General features: G+C 37.3%; 1 long non-coding RNA gene across 6 annotated transcripts; it reads left to right on the forward strand.

Annotated features, from left to right (window-relative positions):
* Positions 1 to 400: 400 nt before the first annotated feature.
* Positions 401 to 5,585, forward strand: LOC133712387 (uncharacterized). Of its 6 annotated transcripts, none has more exons than XR_009847353.1 (8): positions 401 to 1,043; positions 1,294 to 1,394; positions 1,963 to 2,298; positions 2,928 to 2,954; positions 3,180 to 3,252; positions 3,349 to 3,481; positions 3,857 to 3,969; positions 5,281 to 5,585. It is a non-coding gene; the product is annotated as an uncharacterized LOC133712387 (long non-coding RNA). The 6 variants fall into 6 exon arrangements; XR_009847354.1 differs by having other exon boundaries at positions 1,298 to 1,394; XR_009847352.1 differs by having other exon boundaries at positions 401 to 1,038.
* The last annotated feature ends 2,768 nt before the right edge of the window (positions 5,586 to 8,353 follow it).

An 8,353-nucleotide genomic window follows, 5' to 3' on the forward strand; every position in this document is an offset into this window, starting at 1 on the left:
AAAGAAATTCCCTCCCACCTTGCTCAAATTTGGTTCAAAATTTTGACTCAACTTGTACAACAGTATAGTTGTATCCGTTGTATGAGAGTAAATTGCAAACTATCATACAACACATTTTTTATTTGTGTTGTGCAAGTTTGGAAGAAAAATAGATGTCCCTTAAAATGAGAGTCATTACCCCTAAAACGGTCAATTTTTGGGTGAAATGCTTGTAAGCTCCTACAACAGAATGAACTATTTCTGTTGTGTGAATGTGAGATGGCAATCCTAGGCGGGAGAATTGAGTTTGTAATTCGCACTAGCTAGGCGGGAGACTTGCTTGTTGGGTCTCTAAATTTCAGGTGTAGACTATTAGACAACCAAAATTCATTTATGCGTTGTCTGAATTGATTATACAATGTAAAAAATTACATTTAATGCGCCTCTATCTATGCACATTGTCTCACACCTAGCCGTTTTCAAGACTTAGCTAGTCTTCCAAAAAAACTGCAAAACCCATCTTCTAGCTTCTGAAAGCACCATCTTCTTCTTCTCTTAAAGAATCGAATCCATCTTCTTCTGGAAGCCCATCTTCTCAAAACACCATCTTCTGAAAACACTCGACTAGGTTCGATCTACTCGGACAAAGAAAAAAAAAAATTCACACTTCCCCTCTCTCATTTCACTTCTCTCTCTGCGATTCTCTGAGTCGCAAACCCTAACCTCTCTTTTCTTCGATCTTCGATTTTCGGTTTTCAAGATGCGGGAGATTCTCCTGTCTCTACTCTCTCGACTTGAGATTGGGGTTCCATTCGTAAAGGAGGATTTCAGGTTCGATCTGTAAGAGGAGGGTTCTGTGTACTGAAAAAGGAGGTTATTTGCTCTACAGGTTCTCCGTAGTGGGAAGAATAAGCTCATCAACGGAAATGAAGGCTGGGTCTTCAAAACTCCAACAAATCTCGTGAGTTCGTGGCCGAGACATCTAAGACGATGAGATCAAAACAGCGGCGCTCAAGCAACAAGATTAGGGTTTGGGAAAAGGAAGAGCGAAACGACTGCGTAAGGTCCTCCACCCATTTCGTCCGCCTACTCTCTGCATTCAGATTCAATTTCGGTAACGAAATTTCCTTACATTAGCAATTTTGTAGAAATTGAAAGTTGGGTTTCTAGACTTGAAACAGATCTAGAATTGAAAGTTGGGTTTCTGTAGAAACTGGGATTAAAATATTGTGTTCTGGTTAGAGTTGGTTGGTGTATTGGGTATGTGTATCTGTTTCTTGATTGGTGTTGCCTGGTATTGGGTATGTGTTCTAGTTAGGATGATATTTTGAATGAAGATGAAGGCCTGAAACTAAAAAGGAGAAGAATTCCATCATCTCTCAACCAGTTCACAAAGACAATTGATAAGAACCTTGGTATGTATTCCATCCTGTTCTTTTTGTTTCGCATGTTTCGCACATAATTATTATCTTAGTATAATGGATTAGATTGCATTTTGCTGTTAATTTGTGATTGAGTATTCAATTCATGTGTGTTGTTATGTTGGAAGAGTGAGTTTTCGGTACTGTTGCTTTGCCAAATATCAAATTGTCAGAAGTCTGATCAGTGTTTTGATGCTGGAACCAACTATGCTTGAATTTGCTCTACTATACTTGCATTTTCTTCCCAATACTTGTGTAGGCATTTTTGTTTTGTTTTCTGTAGAGTGAATTGTTCAGTGCTGTTGCTAGATAATTCCACTGTTTCGTAATAAGTTTTCTCCCCTGGTAGTTTCTTTTCCAAAGTTCATTGCAATTGTATTTCTATGCCCTTGTTAAAATTCAGGGTTATGGTAAACATGTTCATGTGAGTTGATGCTAGTGTTTATAATATTCTATATATGTTCTATTTCATCTTGTTTTTGTGGGGAGCAAGATTGATGTTGGTTCCACTAGTCTGGACTACTCGATTTAATATATCCATTTGTTTTTGGCTTGCCTGTAGCAACAAGCCAGTTCAAGATGCTTCTGAAGTACAGGCCTGAAGACAAAGCAGAGAAGAAGGAGCGTCTTTTGAAAAGGGCTCAGGCAGAGACTGAAGGAAAGACTGTTGAAGCCAAGAAGCCTATTATTCTCTACCTTCTACTAATGTTGTATTTCCTTATTATTGATTCTGTTTGAGTGACATTTTATATAATGCATTTATTTGCAGAACAAGGCCCAGCTTGTGGTTATCGCTCATGATGTCGATCCAATTGAGTTGGTTGTATGGCTCCCTGCTTTATGCAGAAAGATGGAGATCCCCTATTGCATTGTGAAGGGCAAAGCACGTTTGGGAGCGGTAATTCTTCTTACATATACATTCTGTTTTTTTGTTCTATCATGCCGCGGCTACTTGAATAAACTTTCACTATCTTCTCATAGAATCCTTAACCTTTATATGTTATAATGTCACTTAATTTTATGTCATGCCTGGTCTACTTGAGCTGGCATCAAGTTAGTATAATTGATTCTCTAAAACTGCTGTCACTATTTCGATCTTTCCAGTTTCGAAAACCAAATACAAAAAAAGCTAAAATGGCATTTCTGAGGTCCGTGGCTAGTGCCATAGCTGCCTCTCTATTACCGGCCGCCCATGCCTCTTCTTCCTCTCAATCTTTCCAATTCCCTAAACTCCAAAGCTTTCCTTTCTCTCCTCCTCCTCCCCAAACCCAAATCTTCTGTTCCTCGCTACAAGCCTTACCCACTCTCCCTCAGCTCTCCACATGAACGCTCCCACATCGGAACGGAAGCCCTCCTTTCAGGTCTCACTGCAATTCTCACACCCTTCTTTGTTTTCTATTCATTCTTTGATGGGTTTAATCTGATTCGTCGATTTACTTAAATTTCATTGATGGTTTCTATTGTAAATCTTCAAGTACTTAACTTTTCTTTACTGATTCTGCAAATTTTATTCTTTTTCAACTGCAGAATGATGTTGTATTGCCAGAGCTACTGGTAACTTCCAACCTTCAAGAATTTACTTTCTTTTGGTTTAACTATAACAAATTGCATCTGTTTCTATTGAGAAATTTTGATTAGGATATGAGTTTCCTGGGCTGGAGTAGATTTGATGTTTATTTCAGAGGAAACAGTTATCTATGCTGGCGTTTTTTAGTTATGAAAATTAAGGGTTTGCTGATCTTGCTGAAAATCTGAACTGTTGGTTTTGGTTGGTAACAGACAGAGTACATGGTAGATATGAAATGTGAGGGTTGTGTTAAGGCTTTCAAGAAAATGCTACAAGTTGTTGATGGTGAGACTTTTGAGCTACTAAATTATACTATAATTTTTTGTTGTTTTGCCTCTCATCAGTAGCAATTATCTTATGCTTAATGGGCTTTTCCTTTAGGGGTTAAAAGTGTAGAGGCGGACCTCAACACCCAAGTCGTTAGGATTCTAGCTGCAACCTCTGAAGACCATGACTGAAACTCTTAAGCAGACGGGTCGAAAAGCGAGATTGATTGGGCAAGGGATCCCAGAAGGTTAGGTCTTTTTTCTTGCTTTTGGTTCAGTTCAAATTTGTTTTCATTATCTTCTTACTTTGTCATTGAATCAACCATTTAGGGTACATATTCATTGTCATTGGTACCTTTTGCATGGCTCTGGTTAAAGACTAAGATTCTTATTCGAGCGAGTTTTTCTTTTAAGTAATGTGAAAAATGAACAGCAAGACTACTTTTTAGGTAGTCTAGTGAGTTATAAAGTTAAAAAAAAAAACCGTCTTTTAAGTTATAAGTAGAATACAAATGATATATCTGAGTATGAAGAATGGTATGGTTAGGCACATAGAGCTTGTTTTGATTACCCATATTAGTCAATCACAAGATCCTGGTTTTCTTAATGGACTTTCTTTTCAGGTCTTCCCATTAAAAAAATTGTGCTCTTGCGTATCGGATCTCATAACTGAAAAGGCGTGTCACAACCCAACCTTGAGTCATGACTAAGGTGGTGGTTAAAAACTGAAATCAGAGTAAGGCATTTTTTTTTATGGTTAAATTCTAATCTTTTTGGGTGAATAAGTATTGAGACTCTTGTGATCACAAGAGTCTCAAGATCACAAGAGTCTCAAGTACTTATTCCTCAGAAAAGATTTGTTATGTTAAAGTTCTGTTTCATAATTTGCTGGAATTCTTTGAAGTATGAACATAAACTATAATATTCTTTGTGTCTTCTTCTTACAAAGCTTTACGGCAAATAAAGCTGCATCATGTCGTTGCCTATTAAAAGTTGGTGCTCAAGTGAAAAGCTGATTTGAAACTAGCATTTGAGCCATACTTACAGAAATTCTCTACTCTGTGCACACCAAATTATATCCTCAATTTTACTCTTTTCCTTAAATGCTTTCTCGTATCAAGTTTTCAATTTGGTACATATGACGTTGTGTTTTGGTATGAAAAGTCTGATTTGAAATACACTTGTGTCACGTTCGTTGAGTCAAACTTGGAACCAAAACTTTCATTATTGGGCCTATATTAAAACAAAGTTCTTTTCTTTCTCTTTTCTACACCCTTTTTGAATTTTATGACTGCTGATATACATGTTCAACATACTTGCTGACTTCTTTCCTGCCTTGCAAAAAAAAAAAAAAAAAAAAAAAGAAACTGATTTTTGATTTACCCTGCACTACGTTTTGAAACAAAGCTTCTCAATTGTGGAATTCACTTGAAGCAAAGCTTCGTTCTTTGACTACAGCTACATTGAAGTTATGAGTTTACGAACTCAAAAATAGATCACTCAATGAAGGTTTGCCTGTATTAATAACTAATAGATGCTCTTGGCTTTTAAGTACTTATGACGTTTTAGCCTTGGCCATTTACCAAAAGCCTGGGCAATGACTTTCTGATCTGAACAAAATCTTTTAGCTGTGCACAGTTGGTCATTTTCCCTTTTTTTTCCTACAAGAGTTTTCTTACAGTAAAGAGACTTTACATGTTAAGTTGATGCCAATTTCAGTTTTTGCTAATGAAAAAGCTGATCTCTCATACTTTCGAATCAAAGTATGGGTAAACTTTTCATTTGTTTTAAGTCTAATTCTTTTATCTGATTACCCTTTTACTCGGGTTTGTGAACTCGAATTTGTATGTTGTCGAAAGTCTAGCTATGCCTATGAAAACCAACCATTACTTCAATGTACAAGGTTTATATATATGTTTACTGATTTGGCTTTTCATTAAATTTTATATGGATTATTTACTTGAGATCAAATTTTACTCCCTGATCATGCCCCTTGTTATTCGCAAAATGATTAACTAATCCTTTTGATATAATAAACTGATTTCAGTGGGAGAGGAGAGGCAGCAACCAATGCACCCAAGCGGATATTGATCAAGTGCGAAATGAGTGGGGGAAGTTTGTTGTCAACACATATGTGCATGAGCCATGAAGTAGCGCGCTTGTTGCTGGTCCATTTTTGCTAAGGAAAGCATCTTTTTTTGTGCTCATTGTCATGCACCATGTGTTGCATGTTTTGGAACAATGGATATATATGTATATGCTTTTTGATGTCCCAAGTAGATGGGCATGCACTAGAATGCTTTTCTTGTTTAAAATGTTGGGTTCAATGATTAGTGGTTTGCAATGTTTATATTTGGTATGTAAATGGATCAAATGCACAATTTAATTCAGGAATGGGATATGTTCAAATAATCAGACAACAGAACAGATATAATGATAACTATCTGTTGTCTGAATGACCAAAAATGGGGACATATCACACTGCAATCATTCATATCATACATCGGTTTTTAACAAATCACTGTCTTCTAATCTACACTCACACAATAGAAGCAATTAAACTCTGTTGTCGCAAAGTTAATCAGACAACAGAAGAAATTGAATTATGTTGTCCCAAAGTTAATCAGACAACAGATATAGTCCAAGAACTGAAGTTTGAATATCAGTCAGACAACACACAAAATAAAAGTCTGTTGTCTGAGAAGCTCAACATACAACAGCTTCAAAACTAGCACTGATGTCTGAAGGCAGCGCCGCAACTGCTGCGCAGCTGCGCCTGGCATCTGCCGAGCCACCTGCCGAGCCATCTGCCGAGTATCACACAACACGTTTAACACATACATGTTGTCTGTATGTTTCTCAGACAACTGTGTTCCACCGTTGTCTGAATTTTCAACAGACAACGGCTCGGTCTACAACGGTGGCACTCCAAATCAGACAACAGTTTCTGTCTGTCGTCTGATACGTTTTTTTGGCATAGTGTAACAAAATAGTAATGCCAAGGAAAACGATGTCAGTTGAGAGATTAGAAAGCAGTACCAAAATGAAAATCGATGTCTTATGTTATCAATATATCGAATTGTGTCCACAGAACTGATGTACCCAAAACCAGTGCACATCGATTTCTAAATACCAAAACGTAATCTATTGTCAACGCACAAATCACCTACCATAAAGTAAACTGATGTATCATTAAACAAAGAACATTGGTTTTATAAAACAAAAGCGATGTATATAATGAAACAACACGTCGGTTTTCGAAACAACAAGCGATGTCTAGAAGGGCTCCAGGCATCATTTCTGAAATTGTAATCGATTTAAATGTTCACTTAGATATTGTTCGAGATATACTTTATTAAGCATAAAATGTGAAAATATGAAGAATTAAATATAGTTAACATACAAAATTATGATGATTGTAATGATTATACATCGATTTGTGTTTAAGAAGCGATGTTGGTCGTTATCGGGGACATCGGTCTATGACGCGCTTAAAGTGATGTCTGGATCTTTTACATCAGCCACAAAGAAATCGGTCAAAATTTAGTTTTACATCGGTTCTGGAATGATGTAAATGAACAGAATTCTAGTAGTGTTTACATGAAGTCTATGTAGCAGTTCATAGTATTGAAGCCTTAAAAGCCCCCAGGCCCTGACGACATTCATATAATTTTCTATCATTTATTCTGGAATCAGGTAAAATACCCTTTCTTTAATTTAGTTTCTAATTTTTTCACCAATAAAACAGACCTTACCCTCATTAACAGAACAAATATAGTTCTAATTCCTAAATCTGAAGCTCTAGAGACAGTAAATCATTATAGGCTTATAAGTCTCTGCAATTTAGCTTACAAAGGAATTTCTAAGATTATATGAACTCTAAATTAAGACTTTTGCTTAGCAAATGTATTTCTCAGAATCAAGGAGTCTTTGCTCCTGGTAGATCTATTCATGATAATATTTTGATAGCACATGGTTCGAAGATATAGCGACTAGGGTCTGTTCTGTAGACCTTCAAGATATCACGGTCTTTACCTATGGTGAACACTTAACCATTTTGGGAATGACCTTTGTGTGTGTCAGAGAGATACCCAGTATCAGCAAAACCTTCCAAAACACTAATGTCATTTTGGGATGGGGATAAAAGACGTAGGCCAGTGTTGGAGGCGTTCCTAGTATGTGATGGGCCCGGATCCATCATCTCTCTGTAGAGATAGAACAAGCCCATATCAATCGTACATCTCAAGTATCGAAAGCAGTGTTCTAAAACTCAGCCGCCCAAGTCGCCTAAGCGCTGGGCAGTGGGTCTCCGCCGCGAGTTGGCCAGTCGGTGGGGTGGGCGTTCTGAGTTTTGGGCAACCGCCTAGTCGGCCTAGGAGGGCGACTAGGCGTTTAGGCGGCTGGTTTTTGCTGGGCGTCGCTGTTGAAATGTCTCTCCCTTCCTCATCAGATCTTGATACCCGATCGTTGAGACATCGTGGGCTCCTTGACCACTCCGATTCATGATTCATAAACGTTATTTAGAGGGAACATGTGGGTGGCCATAATCATTTTCTTCAAGCTCAATGTTTTCACCGCCGTTATTGAGTTTTCATTTCAGAAATTGGTTGTGGGTGGATGGATGTTTGGGATGATGAGCAGAATAGGACTTATGTTTGGTTGGTCTGATCAAATTCTCTTCATGGAAAATTGATTTTGGTGATCTGGGAATTGGGTTTTGAAAGATTGAAGGTGCGAATTGGTTTTGGAAGAGTTTGGAAGATTAGTTTTGGAAGATTTTGGGTTATCTGTTGGGTTTGTGAGTTCGTGTTTGAATAGGCTGGGAATCATCCGGCCATGTGTTCAATTAAAAAAAATCAGGCCATGTGTTCGACATGCATAAATTACCTTATAGAAAATTCATATTATTGCTATTTATAAATTATAATAAGTATTTATATATATTTTTTAGGTCTATAATATGTTTATATGGTATAAAATAAATTAAAATTAAACAAAAATTAAAACCGCCTAGGCACGCGACTAGGCGTCTGGGCGCTAGTCCTCTAGCCGCCGCCCGACTAGCGCCTAGAGATTTTTCGAACCTTGATCGAAATATATCTTTTACACCAATCCAATAA

Source organism: Rosa rugosa, chromosome 5 (assembly GCF_958449725.1).
Source record: "Rosa rugosa chromosome 5, drRosRugo1.1, whole genome shotgun sequence".
Lineage (NCBI taxonomy): Eukaryota > Viridiplantae > Streptophyta > Magnoliopsida > Rosales > Rosaceae > Rosa > Rosa rugosa.